Raw genomic sequence first — 16,498 nt, forward strand, 5'->3', positions numbered from 1 at the left:
AACCTTCTGCACTTCCGGGGACCATATTCCTCTATTCCCATCCTATTCATGCATTTGTTAAGATGCCTCTTAAACGTCGCTATCGTACCTGCTTCCACCACCTCCCCCAGCAGCAAGTTCCAGGCACTCGCCACCCTCTGTGTAAAGAACTTGCCTCGCACATCCCCTCTAAACTTTGCCCCTCGCACCTTAAACCCCTAGTAACTGACTCTTCCACCCTGGGAAAAAGCTTGACTATCCACTCTGTCCATGCCGCTCATAACTTTGTAAACCTCGATCATGTCACCCCTCCACCTCCGTCGTTCCAGTGAAAACAATCCGAGTTTATCCAACCTCTCCTCATAGCTAATGCCCTCCAGACCAGTCAACATCCTGGTAAACCTCTTCTGTACCCTCTCCAAAGCCTCCACGTCCTTCTGGTAGTGTGGCGACCAGAATTGCACTCAATATTCTAAGTGTGGCCTAACTAAAGTTCTGGACAGCTGCAGCATGACTTGCCAATTTTTATACTCTATACCCCGACCGATGAAGGCAAGCATGCCGTATGCCTTCTTGACTACCTTATCCACCTGCGTTGCCACTTTCAGTGACCTGTGGACCTGTACACCCAGATCTCTCTGCCTGTCAATACCCCTAAGGGTTCTGCCATTTACTGTATACCTTCCACCTGCATTATACCTTCCAAAATGCATTCCCTCACATTTGTCCGGATTAAACTCCATCTGCCATTTCTCCGCCCAAGTCTCCAACCGATCGATATCCTGCTGTAACCTCTGACAATCCTCATCACTATCCGCTACTCCACCAACCTTTGTGTCGTCCGCAAACTTACTAATCAGACCAGCTACATTTTCCTCCAAATCATTTATATATACTACAAAGAGCAAAGGTCCCAGCACAGATCCCTGCGGAACACCACTAGTCACATCCCTCCATTCAGAAAAGCACCCTTCCACTGCTACCCTCTGTCTTCTATGACTGAGCCAGTTCTGTATCCATCTTGCCTGCTCACCTCTGATCCCGTGTGACTTCACCTTTTGTACCAGTCTGCCATGAGGGACCTTGTCAAAGGCTTTACTGAAGTCCATATAGATAACATCCACTGCCCTTCCTTCATCAATCATCTTTGGTCACTTCCTCAAAAAACTCAATCAAATTAGTGAGACACGACCTCGCCTTCACAAAACCATGCTGCCTCTCGCTAATAAGTTTGTTTGTTTTCAAATGGGAGTAAATCCTGTCCCGAAGAATCCTCTCTAATAATTTCCCTACCACTGACGTAAGGCTCACCGGCCTATAATTTCCTGGATTATCCTTGCTACCCTTCTTAAACAAAGGAACAACATTGGCTATTCTCCAGTCCTTTGGGACCTCACCTGTAGCCAATGAGGATGCAAAGATTTCTGTTAAGGCCCCAGCAATTTCTTCCCTTCCCTCCCTCAGTATTCTGGGGGTAGATCCCATCAGGCCCTGGGGACCTATCTACCTTAATGCTTTGCAAGACACCCAACACCTCCTCCTTTTTGATAATGAGATGACTGAGACTATCTACACTCCCTTCCCGAGGCTCATCATCCACCAAGTCCTTCTCTTTGGTGAATACTGATGCAAAGTACTCATTTAGTACCTCGCCCATTTCCTCTGGCTCCACACATAGATTCCCTTCTCTGTCCTGGAGTGGGCCAACCCTTTCCCTAGTTACCCCCTTGCTCTTTATATACGTATATAAAGCCTTGGGATTTTCCTTAATCCTTTTTGCCGATGACTTTTCATGACCCCTTTTAGCCCTCCTGACTCCTTTCTTAAGTTCCTTCCTACTTATATTCCTCAAGGGATTCGTCTGTTCCTAGCCTTCCAGCCCTTACGAATGCTTCCTATTTCTTTTTGACTAGGCTCACAATATCCCGTGTTATCCAAGGTTCCCGAAACTTGCCAAACTTATCTTTCTTCCTCACAGGAACATGCTGGTCCTGGATTCTAATCAACTGCCGTTTGAAAGACTCCCACAGGTCAGCTGTTGATTTACCCTCAAACAGCCGCCCCCAATCTAAATTCTTCAGTTCCTGCCTAATATTGTTATAATTAGCCTTCCCCAAATTTAGCACCTTCACCCAAGGACTACTCTTATCCTTATCCACAAGTACCTTAAAACTTATGGAATTATGGTCACTGTTCCCGAAATGCTCCCCGACTGAAGCTTCGACCACCTGGCCGGGCTCATTCCCCAATACCAGGTCCAGTACGGCCCCATCCCTCATTGGACTATCTACCTATTGTTTCAAGAAGCCCTCCTGGATGCTCCTTACAAATTCTGCCCCATCCAAGCCCCTAGCACTAAGTGAGTCCCAGTCAATATCGGGGAAGTTAAAATCACCCACCACTACAACCCTGTTACCTTTACATCATTCCAAAATCTGTCTACATATCTGCTCCTCTACCTCCCGCTGGCTGTTGGGAGGCCTGTAGAAAACCCCCAAGATCGTGACTGCACCCTTCCTATTCCTGAGCTCCACCCATATTGCCTCGCTGCACGACCCCTTCGAGGTGTCCCCCCGCAGTACAGCTGTGATATTCTCAGTGGTGGAGGAAGAGCATGTATAAGAGATTGCTGCGCCTTTGGCGATGATCTTTGCGTCTTCACTGTCCACTGGAGTAGTACTGGATGATTGGAGGGTGGCAAATGTTGTTCCCTTGTTCAAGAAAGGGAATAGGGATAACCCTGGGAATTATAGACCAGTCAGTCTTATGTCGGTAGTGGGCAAATTATTGTAGAGGATTCTGAGAGACAGGATTTATGATTATTTGGAAAAGCATGGTTTGATTAGAGACAGTCAGCATGGCTTTGTGAGGGGCAGGTCATGCCTCACAAGCCTTATTGAATTCTTTGAAGATGTGACAAAACACATTGATGAAGGAAGAGCAGTGGATGTGGTGTATATGGATTTTAGCAACGTGTTTGATAAGGTTCCCCATGGTAGGCTCATTCAGAAAGTAAGGAGGCATGGGATTCAGGGAAAGTTGGCTGTCTGGATACAAAATTGGCTGGCCCATAGAAGTCAGAGGGTGGTAGTAGATGGAAAGTATTCAGCATGGAGCTCGGTGACCAGTGGTGTTCCACAAGGATCTGTTCTGGGACCTCTGCTCATTGTGATTTTTATAAATGACTTGGATGAGGAAGTGGAAGGCTGGGTTAGCAAGTTTGCCGATGACACGAAGGTTGCTGGAGTTGTGGATAGTGTGGAAGGCTGTTCTAGGTTGCAATGGGACATTGACAGGATGCAGAGCTGGGCTGAGAAGTGGCAGATGCAGTTCAACCTGGAAAAATGTGAAGTGATTCATTTTGGAAGGTCGGATTTGAATGCAGAATACAGGCTTAAAGACAGGATTCTTGGCAGTGTGGAGGAACAGAGGGATCTTGGGGTCCATGTCCATAGATCGCTCAAAGTTGCCACCCAAGTTGATAGGGTTGTTAAGAAGGCGTATGGTGTGTTGGCTTTCATTAACAGGGGTATTGAGTTTAAGAGCCGCGAGGTTATGCTGCAGCTCTATAAGGCCCTGGTTCGACCACACTTGGAATATTGTGTTCAGTTCTGGTCGCTTCATTATAGGAAGGATGTGGAAGCTTTAGAGAGGGTGCAGAGGAGATTTACCAGGATGCTGTCTGGACTGGAGGGCATGTCCTACGAAGAAAGATTGAGGGAGCTAGGGCTTTTCTCATTGGAGCAAAGAAGGATGAGAGGTGACTTGATAGAGGGGTACAAGATGATGAGAGGTATAGATAGAGTGGATGGTCAGAGACTTTTTCCCAGGGTGGAAAGGGCTATCACCAGGGGGCATAATTTTAAGGTGATTGGAGGAAGGTTTCGGGGAGATGTCAGAGGTAGGTTCTTTACACAGAGAGTGGTGGGTGCGTGGAATGCGCTGCCAGCGGTGGTAGTAGAAGCAGATACATTAGGGGCATTTAAACGACTCTTGGATAGGTACATGGATGATAGTAGAATGAAGGGTATGTAGTTAGTTTGATCTTAGAGTAGGTTAAAGGGTCGGCACAACATCGTGGACCGAAGGGCCTGTACTGTGCTGTACTATGTTCCATCACTATAAACAATAGAAATATACAAAGATTTATGGCACAGCAGGAGTCCATTCGGCTCATCATGTCTGTGCTGGCCGTAAGAGCGCTTTCCAGTCTAATTGCACTTTCAAACTCTTGGTCCTTAGCCCTGCAGGTTACAGCACCACAAGTGCGTTTCCAAGTGTTTTTTTAAATGCGATGAGGGTTTCTGTCTCTACTACCCTTTCAGACAGTAATTTCCAGACCCCCACCATCCTCTGAATGAAATAAATTGCTCAACTCCCCTCTAATTCTTCTACTAATTACTTTAAAGCTATGTGCCTGATTATTGACCTCACTGCTAACAGAAATAGGTCTTTCCTAGCCACTCAATCTAAGCCTCTCATAATTTTATACAACTCAGTTAAATCTCCCCTCAGCCTCCTCTGTTCCAAAGGAAACACCCTCAGCCTATCCAATCCTTCTTCATAGCTAATATTCTCCATTCTTAGCAATGTCTTTGGAAATGTCTTCTGCATCCTCTCTAATGCGACTGCATCCTTCCTGTACTGTGGTAACCACGACTGTACACAGTATTTTATCTGGGGTCTAACTAATGTTTTAGACAGTTACATAGGAATGTAGGAGCAGGAGTAGGCCATTCAGCCCATCGAGCCTACTCTGTCATTCAATAAGATCATGGCTGATCATCCACGTCGATGACTTTTTCCCACACTATCCCAATATCCCTTTCTGTCATTGGTATTTAGAAATCTGTCAATCACTAATTTAAACACACTCAATGACTGAGCTTCCACAGCCCTCTGGGGTAGAGAATTCCAAACAGTCACATCCCGCTGAGTAAAGCATTTGGGGAAGACAAATCTCTGTCCTAAGTGGCTTCCCCCTTATTTTGAAATTATGTCCCCTGGTTCTAGACTCCCCAACCAGGGGAAACATGTTATCTGCTTCTATCCTGTCTATCCCCTTAAGTATTTTGTAGGTTTCAATGATATTACCTCTCATTTTTCAAAACTCTACAGATAACAGGCCCCGTTTCCCCGATCTCTCTTCATAGGACAGTCACGCCATCCCAGGAACAAGTCCGGTAAACCTTCATTGCACTCCCTCTATGACAATAATATCCTTCCGAAGGGAAGGGGACCAAAACTGCATTTAGTACACCAAGTGCGGTCTAACCAAGGTTCTATATAATTGAAGCAAGACTACGCTTTTCCTGTACTCAAATCCTCTTGCGATAATGGCCAACATACCATTAGCCTTCTTAATTGCTTGCTGCACTTGCATGTTAGCTTTCAGCGACTTACTGACGATGACATCCAGGTCCCTTTGTACATCTACACTTTCTAATCCCTTACCATTTCAACATAACCTCCCTGGCTCTTATACTCCAGGCCTCGGCCAATAAAGGAAAGTATACCGCAAGCATTCTTGACCACCTTATCCATGTGTCCAGCTATCTTTAAGGATCTGTTGACATATAGTCCAAGGTCCCTCTGTTCCTCTTCACTGCTCAGAATCATCCCATTTATTGTGTATTCCCTTGCCTTGTTTGTCCTCCCTAAATGCATTACCTTACACTTCTCTGGACTAAATTCCATTTGTCACTTTCTGCCCAATTGACCAGTCCATTGATATCTTCCAGCAGCCTAAAGCTTTGTTCCTTACCATCATCCACACAGCCAATTCTTGCATCATCTGCAAACTTCTTAATTATGCCACCTACATTTAAGTCTAAATCATTTATATATACCACAAACAGCAAGGGATCCTGTACAGAGCCCTACGTAACATCACTGGAAACAGCCTTCTAGACACAAAAACACTCATCAGCCATATCCCACTGCTTTCTGCCATTGACCCAATTGTGAATTCACTTTCCCTTGGATTCCATGAACTCTTAACTTACTGAATAGTCTGCCATGTGGGACCTTGTCTACGCGGATTTTAACAAGGCTTTTGACGACATCAAAAATGATACCCTCATCGGCCCTCTTTGTTGCTTCCTCAAAAATATCAATCAAGTTAGTCAGGCGCAACCTTCCTTTAACAAGTTCATGTTGATTGTGCTCAATTAATCCATGCCTCTCTAAATCAGTAACAGCCTTGAGGGGGATGATATGCTAAATGAATCATCAAATGAGGCCATATGGGTGGAGCTCAGAAATAAAAAAGGGCAGCCACACCACTAGGAGTGTAATATAGACCCCCAAATAGTGAAGGGGAGGTAGAAGAACAAATACGGAGGCAAATTTCTGAGTGCAAAAACTATAGTGCAATAATAGTTGGGGATTTCAATCATCCCAATATCAACTGATACAAATAGTGTGAAGGGCACAGAGGGGACAAAATTCTTGAACTGTGCAAAATTCTTGAACTGTGTCCAAGAGAACTTTTTTAGCCAGCATGTCACAAGCCCAACGAGAGGGGGTGCAATTCCAGATTTAGTCTTCAGTAATGAAGCTGGGCAAGTGGATGAAGTAACAGTGGGTGACCATTTTGGAGATAGTGACCATAATACAGTAGGTTTTGGCATAATTATGGAAAAGGACAAAGATAAGACAGGAGTAAAAGTTCTAAATTGCAGGAAGGAAAATTTTGCAAAACTGAGAGGTGATCTGGCGAAAGTGGACTGGATACAGCTACTCAAAGGAAAATCAGTGGCAAACCAGTGGGAGGTATTCAAAAGTGAGATACTACAGGCACAGTGTAGGCATGTCCCCACAAAGATAAAGGGTGATATTGCCAAATCGAGAGCCCTCTGGTTATCTGGAAGCTTACAGGGTAAGTTAAAGCAGAAAAAAGAAAGCTTATGATGATCACAAAAATCTTAATACTTTAGAAAGCCTAGAGGAGTATAGAAAGTGCAGGGGCGAAGTAAAAAAGGAAATTAGAAAAGCAAAGAGAGGACATGAAAAATTATTGGCAGGTAAAATCAAGGAAAACCAGAAGATGTTTTGTCAGTACATTAAGAGCAAGAAGATAACCAAGGAAAGGATAGAGCCTATCAGAGATGTACAAGGGAACTTATGCATGGATACAGAAGATGTGGGCAGGGTTTTTAATGAGCTTTTTGTCTCTGTCTTCACAAAGGAGAGGGTTGATGTAAACATTGCAGTTTAAGAGGAGGAATGTGAAATATTAGATACGATAAGCATAATGAGAGAGGAAGTACTCGAGGGTCTGACATCCTTGAAAGTGGATAAATCACCAGGGCCAGATGGATTGCATCCCAGGTTGTTAAAGGAAGCCAGGGAGATAATAGCGGATGCGCTGAGGATCATCTTCAAATCCTCACTAGTTACAGGAGAGGTACCAGATGACTGGAGGTCTGTGAACGTTGTACCATTGTTTAAAAAGGATGCAAGGGACAGGCCAAATAATTGTAGGCTGGTCAGTCCGACCTCGATTGTGGGTAAATTATTAGAATCTATTCTGAGGGACAGGATAAACTGCCACTTAGAAAGGCACGGATTAATCAGGGATTTGTTAAGGGAAGGTCATGTCTTACTAACTTAATTGAGTTTTTTGAGGAAGTAACAAGGATTGATGAGGGTAGTGCAGTGAATGTGGTCTACATGGATTTTAGTAAGGCATCTGACAAGGTCCAACATGGCAGACTGGTCAGTAAAATGAAAGCCAATGGGATACAGGGGAATGTGGCAGGTTGGATCCAAAATTGGTTCAGGGACAAGAAACAAAGGGTAGTAGTCGATGCATGTTTTTGTGAATGGAAAGCAGTTTCCAGTGATGTTCCACAGGGCTCAGTGTTGGGTCCCTTGCTGTTTGTGGTATATATTAATGATTTGGATGTAAATGTGGGAGGCATCATTGGGAAATTTGCTGATGACACAAAAATTGGCCATGTAGTTGATAGTGAAGAGGACAGCAGTAGACTCCAGAAAGATATCAATGGCTTGGTAGAGTGGTAAATGGAATTCAATCCAGATAAGTGTGAGATAATGCATTTGGGGAAGATAAATAAAGTGAGGCAATACACAATAAACGGGAGGATATTGAGAGGGGTAGAGGAAATGAGAGACCTTGGAATGCATGTCCACAGGTCCCTGAAGGTTGCAGGGCAGGTAGATAGGGTGGTGAAGAAGGCATATGGAACGCTTTCCTTTATTGGCCGAGGTACAGAATACAAAAGTAGGATGTAATGCTGGAACTGTATAAAATACTGGTTAGGCCACAGTTGGAGTATTGTGTAGAGTTCTGGTCACCACATTACAGGAAGGACATAATTGCTCTGGAGAGAGTACAGATGAGATTTACAAGAATGTTGCCCGGGCTCGAAAGTTGCAGCTTTGAGGAAAGATTGGATAGGCTAGGGTTGTTTTCCTTAGAACAGAAAGGTGACTTAATTGAGGTGTACAAAATTATGAGAGGCCTAGATAGAGTAGACAGGAAGGACCGGTTTCCCCTAGCGGAGAGATCAATTACCAGGGGGCACAGATTTAAGGTGATTGGTAGAAAGATTAGAGGGGACATGAGGAAAAACTTTTTCACCCAGAGGGTGGTGGGTATCTGGAATTTAAAAGGTACCTGGACATGCACCTGAAGTGCTGTAATCTGCAAGGCTATGGACTAGGTGCTGGAAGGTGGGATTACATTGAGGCACTAATTTTCTCAGCCAGCACGAACACGATGGACTGAATGGCCTCCTTCTATGCCGTAATTCCTCTATGGTTTTACATTACAATTTATATGGTCTCGTTATTTTTCCCAATAATTTGCCTACCATGGAAGTTAAACTAACTGGCCTGTAGTTACCCAGGCTATCCGTTCCTCCCCTTATAAACAACTGTACAACGTTAGCAATCCTTCAGCACCATGTCTGTAGCCAGAGAGAATTAAAAAATAATGATCAGAACCACTGCTATTTCTTCCCTTGCTTCCTTTAACAAACTGGGAAACATTTCATCTGATATATTCACTTTTAAGGATGCTAAGCACCTTAATGTTTCCTCGTTCACTATATTTGTCCCATCCATTATTTTACACTCCTCCTCATTAACTGCAATGACTGCTTCGTCGCTGTCTTTTGTGAAAATGGACACAAAGGGCAAGAACGGCAGCGGGTGGAAGAAATGGTGGCACGCAAGCACAATCTTGTGCACGGCGGCTCATTTAAATATGCAGGATGGGCTGCACCCCCTTCCAAATCACATAGCGATGCCATGAATGGCATCAGCTGCCTCTATGCAGGCACTGGCGCCATTTTTAAAGGGCTACCAGACCTGCCTAGAGACAGCAGAGCTGAACCCTGTACCCCACCCCCACTACACCGAAAATAATTGTACAGCCCATTTCCCCCCTTCAAAAAAAAAATTAGATTGCAGGGTTGCCCTCTCACCCCCACCAACTACACTAAGTGCAGAGGTCACCCCCCTCCTCCCCCACACTACAAATGCAGAGTTGACCCCGTCTCCCCCCAGCCAATCCCACACTACACTAAAAATCCAAGTTTCCCCCTTCCCCACCTTGGTGGCGCCAGCTTTCCCTGGACAGGAAAGTGAAGGCGCATGAGTGCCGCCCATCACACAGAAGATCTCGAATTACAGGTAAGATCGCGGGGAATTGTATTTAAATGTATTCATGACCTTTATTTAAAATATTTAAAGTTGGATCCCGTCACCGAGTGGTTGGGGGGGGGGGCCACCACAGAGCCTCGCTGCCGCCGGGAAGCTCAGGCCCGGCAATCCTGGTGTTGGGCTCTATGGCAGACTGGTGCCACTCTAATCTTCTGGCTCCACCCACCACACAGCCCGATGTCAGGAGCTGAACAAAATTCAACCCAAAGTATTCATTAAGAACTATTCCCACATCTTTCACCTCAACACACAGGTTCAGTTTTTGGTTTCTAATGGCCCTACTCTTTCCTTAGTTATTTTCTTGCTCTTTATGTATTTGTGAAACATGTTTGAGTTTTCCTTGATTTTACTTGCCAATATTTTTTTATACCTTCTCTTTGCTTTTCTAGTTTCCTTTTTAATTTCAGCCCTACGCTTTCTATATCCCTCCAGGCTTTCTGCAGTATTGAAGTCTTGGCATCTGACATAAGCTTTCTTTTTTTGCCTGATGCTAAAGAGGCACAAGAGAAGAAGGAAGAGGAGCAATGGCCATAAGTGTGTGAATGTAAGCATATGGAAATGATTCAAAAACAAATATACAAACATAGATAGAACAAAATGAACAAATATAAAAGCATTAGAAAGACTGCTGTCCAGAAATGGCAGTAGTATTGAAGCTTTGGACTAAACTTGGGTTTCAAGGTATGCCATATTGGTGGGAAAATAGGCACAAAGGGAAAAAAGAGCAATAAGAATATCCAAACCAACAAATGGCCTTAATGGGGACACAGAAGGATTCTTAATTACAATTGGGCCTCACTTTAATGGCATAAGCAACCTGGCTGTTAATGTTACAGCTGGGACTGCATTAAATACAAAGATGTAATACTATACACACCATCATGTATAGATTACAATGTTAAAAGTACAGTGCTGCCTTGGTCTCAACGATTTGACATCGTTGTGGGCTGGCAGGTGGCATATGTGGCTTACAGAAAACCTCCATTAATAAGTTTGACTTTTGGTTTCTGTCACAATGGTACAACTGTAGTATTTTCTTTCAATTTTGTAACTGGTTCAGTGGTTTTTTTGGACAAGTCTGAACAACTCTGACATTCAAGGCTCTGAGGTGCAATTGTTAAGTTTTAGACTTCATGAACTCTCTCCACTTTTGCAATAAGTGCCTTTACACTGCAAGAACATAGTACAAAAACAATCTCAAAAACACATTAAAACTAAAATGGGCTATGTTCAAAACATCTAACTCACAGTGAAAACATTTCTCTAAACAATAGTTACTGATGTACGACTTGAAAAGCATGCTCAGCTTTTTGAGAAATTTGTTGCTGCCCACCACATTGTTCATTTCTTTACTTCTGTAATGTGCCCATACCATAATGCTGCAAGTCAACAATGAAAACAGAAAATATATAATTAAGATATTGTGCTCATTGCTTCCAACTCTAACCAACGAACCATTAATGCAGATCAATGGGTGTTGATTTCACATTCTTTTCAAATTCATACTTTTGTCTCAGGCAGTAAATGCGCACACATGGGTATAAGCTCCAATTTGTGACATCTGCATACACTAAGTGAGCAAGTGTGTTATTACAAAGCAAGTTTCACGAGCTTCAATAGAAAATGTTCTCCCTATTACATCCCCCATCCACCACCCCCCCCGCCAATGACATAGCAAGCGTAGCTTTACTCACTCCGAATAATTTGTCAAGCACATACTATTAAAGCATAGCAGATCTTATTCAATCATTTTAAATCACTCCACCATTGGCAGCTGCGCCTTCAGCTGAAAGGTCTTAACTCTCTGGAATTCCCTTCTGAAACCTCTCTGCCTCACTTTCCTCCCTTAAGGTGCTCTTTAAGACCGACCTCTTTCATCTGTCCGAATATATCCTTATGTGGCTCAGTGTCAAATTTTGTTTGATAATGTCCCTGTGAAGTGTCTTGGAATATTAAAGACACCATATAAAAAAAGTTGTTATTGTTTACATATTGTTCATGACATCACATTTCACTCCACCCCTTCAATTATCTTCAAAATTTCCCTACCAGAAATGAAAGAGATTATCCAAATTCATTGAACATATGGGCGGCACAGTGGCGCAGTGGTTAGCACCGCAGCCTCACAGCTCCAGGGACCCGGGTTCGATTCCGGGTACTGCCTGTGTGGAGTTTGCAAGTTCTCCCTGTGTCTGCGTGGGTTTTCTCCGGGTGCTCCGGTTTCCTCCCACAAGCCAAAAGACTTGCAGGGTGATAGGTAAATTGGCCATTATAAATTGTCACTAGTATAGGTAGGTGGTAGGGAAATATAGGGACAGGTGGGGATGTTTGGTAGGAATATGGGATTAGTGTAGGATTAGTATAAATGGGTGGTTGATGTTCGGCACAGACTCGGTGGGCCGAAGGGCCTGTTTCAGTGCTGTATCTCTAATATTGAACAACTGTGCCACAAAATTAGGATAATAATAAGGCAAAACATTTTCAACAGTGCAGAGAAGAACATAATATTGCTTCAATTCCATAGCAGCAGACACAAATTAACAGAAGAACTTCACTTCTTAAAATAAGGGATTTCAGTACTGGGAAATGTAACATTTTCCTCACTTTGCACCTAGTGTTAAAATTAAGTTTGTTGAGGTTATGCACAGCATTGGTTAGTCAAAGAGAACACTGCTTAAACATACACCTTAATGACACCGATGTTGTAAATGTCAGAATTGAAAAAGAAGTGAAAGAGATTGTGAGGCTAGGCTTAATTCAAACACAAGTCACTTTAAACTTCTTGACTCAGAGCTTCAATATTGGCTATTTCTGAGCTTCACATTGAAATCACTGTGAACCTTCATCCCAGAAATGGAATTTTTCTCTTAAGGTAGCAGCTATCCATTTCTAAATTCAGTCAATTCAAGCAACTGGCCAAGGATTATATGCCACAATTTTGCCATCCCTGCAGAACCACTAAAGGCCTCCTCCAGGTCCCCAGCATCATAGATGCCAGACTTCAGCCAATCTGATTCACTCCACGTGATATCAAGAAATGACTGAAGGCAATGGATACTGCAAAGGCTATGGGCCCTGACAACATTTCGGCAATAGTACTGTAGACCTGTGCTCCGAACTAGCTGCAACCCTAGCCAAGCTGTTCCAATACAGCTACAACACTGGCATCTACCCAGCAATGTGGAAAATTACCCAAATATGTCCTGTGCACAAAAAGCAGGACAAATTCAACCTGACCAACTACTGTCCTATCAGTCTACTCTCGGTCATCAGCAAAGTGATGGAAGGGGTCATCGATAGTGTTATTAAGCAGCACTTGCCCAGCAATAACCTGCTCAGTGACGTTCAGTTTGGGATCCACCAGGGCCACTCAGCTCCTGACCTCATTAGAGACATAGTCCAAACATGGACAAAAGAGCTGAACTCAAGAGGTGAGGGGAGAGTGACTGCCCTTGACATCAAGGCAGCATTTGACTGAGTATGGCATCAAGGAGCCCTAGCAAAACTGGAGTCAATGGGAATCGGGGGAAAACTCTCTGCTGGTTGGAGTCAAACCTAGCACAAAGGAAGATGGTTGTGGTTGTTGGAGGCCAATCATCTCAGTCCCAGGACATCACTGCAGGAGTTCTTCAAGGCAGTGTCCTAGGCCCAACCATCTTCAGCTGCTTCATCAATGACCTTCCATCATAAGGTCAGAAGTGGGGATGTTCGCTGATGATGGCGCAAGGCTCAGCACCATTCGCAACTCCTCAGATAATGAAGCAGCCCATGTCCAGATGTAGTAAGATATGGACAACATCCAGGCTTGGGTTGGTAAGTGATAGGTAACATTCGTGTCACACCGGTGCCAGGCAACGACCATCTCAAACAAGAGAGAATCTAACCAACTCCGCTTGACATTCAATGGCATTAGCATCGCTGAATCCCCCACTATCAACATCCTGGGGGGTTACTAATGACCAGAAACTGAACTAGACCAGCTATCTAAGTACTGTGGCTACAAGATCAGAGGCTGGGAATCCTACAGCGAGTAACTCACCTCCTGACTCTCTAATGCCTGTCCACCATCTACAAGGCACAAGTCAGGAGTGTGAAGGAATACTCTCCACTTGCCTGGATGGGTGCAGATCTAACACCACTCAAGAAGCTCGATACCATCCAGGACAAAGCAGCCCGCTTGATTGTCACCCTATCACCTTCAAAGTTCACTCCCTTCACCACCGATGCACAGTGGCAGCAGTGTATACCATCTGCATGGGAACACCACCATCTGCAAGTCCCCCTCCAAGCCACACACCATCCTGACACGGAACGATATCGCTATTCCTTCACTGTCATTGGGTCAAAATCCTGACACTCCCTTCCTTACAGCACTGTTGGTGTACCTACACCACAAGGACTCCAGCGGTTCAAAAAGACAGCTCACCAGCACCTTTTCAAGGGCAATTAGGGATGGGAAATAAATGCTGGCCTAGCCAGTGATGCCCACCTCCCAAGAACAAATAAAAAAAAATGTAGGAACTCATTTAGCCACAATTCTTGCACACCCCATAGATATAATGGACAAAAATAACTGATGAAGTGTGGGATACATACACCCAAACATTTTAACACTGGTCTTCTACAGGAAAAATCCTGAAATGTTTTTTGTGTTTTGTAAATATAAGATGTTATTAATGTACATACGGGATGCAAGAAAGTCTAGCATTATCTGATAAAAATGCCAGAAAGGCATGGGTATCCTGTTTCAATGCAGCACCAATATATCTGTGGCTTACGTAATGGCATGAATGTGGCATTTAATTATTGGCTCCAGACATGATGCTAAGTGATGGAAGAGCCTCATGTCATTTCGATGCAAATACAATTTATAAATCAATTCTGTGGCAAGCTCCAAAGTCCAGGCCAAAGATGCAATGAGTTACAAGCTGAGAATCATAATTGTTTACGAAACAAAATCTCACTTCAAGCATTGTCATCGTGGGGAGGTGATGACCTGACCAGCAATTAAACAAACATTTCATGAACTTCCATTATGCTGCTTATGGTTACCAATCACAAAATGGCCTTAGCCATGACCTATGAGCAAGTCATATGCCCGCCCATTTGTCTTGTAAATGGTGAATAGCTTGGAGATCAGACGGTTGTGCAATTTATTTCATTTCAGAGGCTGTGTTTTGCAGCACAATATACCGATTTTTAAATTATTTGTTCATGTGATGGGAGCGTCACAGTCAAGGCCAGCATTTATTGCCCATCCTTAATTGCCCTTGAGAAGGTGGTGGTGATCTGCCTTCTTGAACCGCTGCAGTTAAAAATGCATGTCTGAAGCTGCAGATGTTTCATACCCAAGTATGAGTTTTTAATATTTAAAAACATGAAACTTCATATAGGTCAATCAGGGTATAATTTTCTGCATACTTTAATGAGTAAAAAAAAATTATGAATGGACAAAAGGAATAAAATCCACTTATGCAGTCTTCAGTATTGAAATTAACTAACAGAAGAAACTATACAACATAATCAGTGTTCTTTATTACTCCCATTTCATTTTTAAGTTCCACAAGTTGCATATTATATACTCATGTATGTTAATTATGTTTAATCATATGCAGGTGGAGGGTGTTAATTCGGGTCTCACCTGAGCATATACAAGGAGACACTTACTGAAACTGGATGAAGGTTTGAATGAGGAGCTTCACGTTTGCAATCTTTTAATTTGTAAAATAAATGCAAGACCGACTAAAGATTGGCTCCAGCATAATCCTTCAACAACAAGCTTTCAGGATTAGAACATGGCAGCAGAGGATAGTTACCTAAAGGTGAAGGTTGGAAACAAAGATTTTTTTTTCCACATAGAAAACTAAAATCCCAGTGGCTATTGTGGAAAATGGCAGAAAATAAGTGTAAATTGTCAGGGTATGATTACCCTCCAATGTTCTCCGAGTCAAACATACGTCCAGTGGAAGAACAAAGTGGATATGTGGACATGGGTTATGTCCTACCAAAGAGGACCTTCTGGCAGAATTCTTGCAAGAGATTTACAAGAAAATGACCTCTGAAATGCCTAAGAGGCACAGTCAGACTTTGATGGATTCCGGAAAACAGATGGTAATTCAATGGGGGAAATACAAAACGGACTTTAACAGACTGTATAGAAGATTGAGGAAATCAATTTTGAAGGCTCTGGTTTGATGCTAACATTTAAATTGCTAGATTGTGTAAGGGTATCACATATGGACAGGCCCTTGGTTCTAACTGGAGTTCGGTTCTCGGAAAAAAGACTCCCTGTTGGGTCAGATGTCTGCTGCCTTAAAATAAATTTCTGGGCAAACAGTCATTTCCTGCAGCCTTGGCAGAACAAGTGGGACATTCTGTGGTAACACAAAGAATGGAGGACTCAAATGATTGCTGGATTTTGAAATGGAAAAGTTAAAGACAGGAGGAATAAGGATGAAAGCACCTTTAGCAGGTCTGACTATTACAGCAGAAAACAGAATTGGAACAGCAATAATAGGCAAATGAATCCCAGGAATGCCCAAGGAACAGCCTCAGGTGTGACTCAATGTATCATTATGCAATGAACTGCCCAAAGAGGAGAGGCAGGGTCCTCGAAATAACACATGACACAGAAAATTCTGAGGTAGAAGAGGAAGACAATGATGAATCTGAACGGATTGTACTGGTCACAAGGAGTTTTAGTCCTGTGCTGAATGTGCTATTTGCGGATTCGTTCAACTGTGCTGTATTAGATAGTGCTCGCATATCGACACTATGTGGAACTGATTGGTTACAGTGTTATCTGGATTCAATCAGTATGGGGAGA

The 16,498-nt window shown here is 43.4% G+C and overlaps 1 protein-coding gene across 1 annotated transcript in view; it reads right to left on the reverse strand.

Annotated features, from left to right (window-relative positions):
* The window catches only part of LOC137346034 (aryl hydrocarbon receptor-like), a 226,928-nt gene that overhangs the window by 93,661 nt on the left and 116,769 nt on the right, over positions 1 to 16,498 (reverse strand). The gene's annotated exons all lie outside the window — the stretch shown is intronic.

Source organism: Heterodontus francisci, chromosome 2 (genome assembly GCF_036365525.1).
Source record: "Heterodontus francisci isolate sHetFra1 chromosome 2, sHetFra1.hap1, whole genome shotgun sequence".
Taxonomy (NCBI): Eukaryota; Metazoa; Chordata; class Chondrichthyes; order Heterodontiformes; family Heterodontidae; genus Heterodontus; species Heterodontus francisci.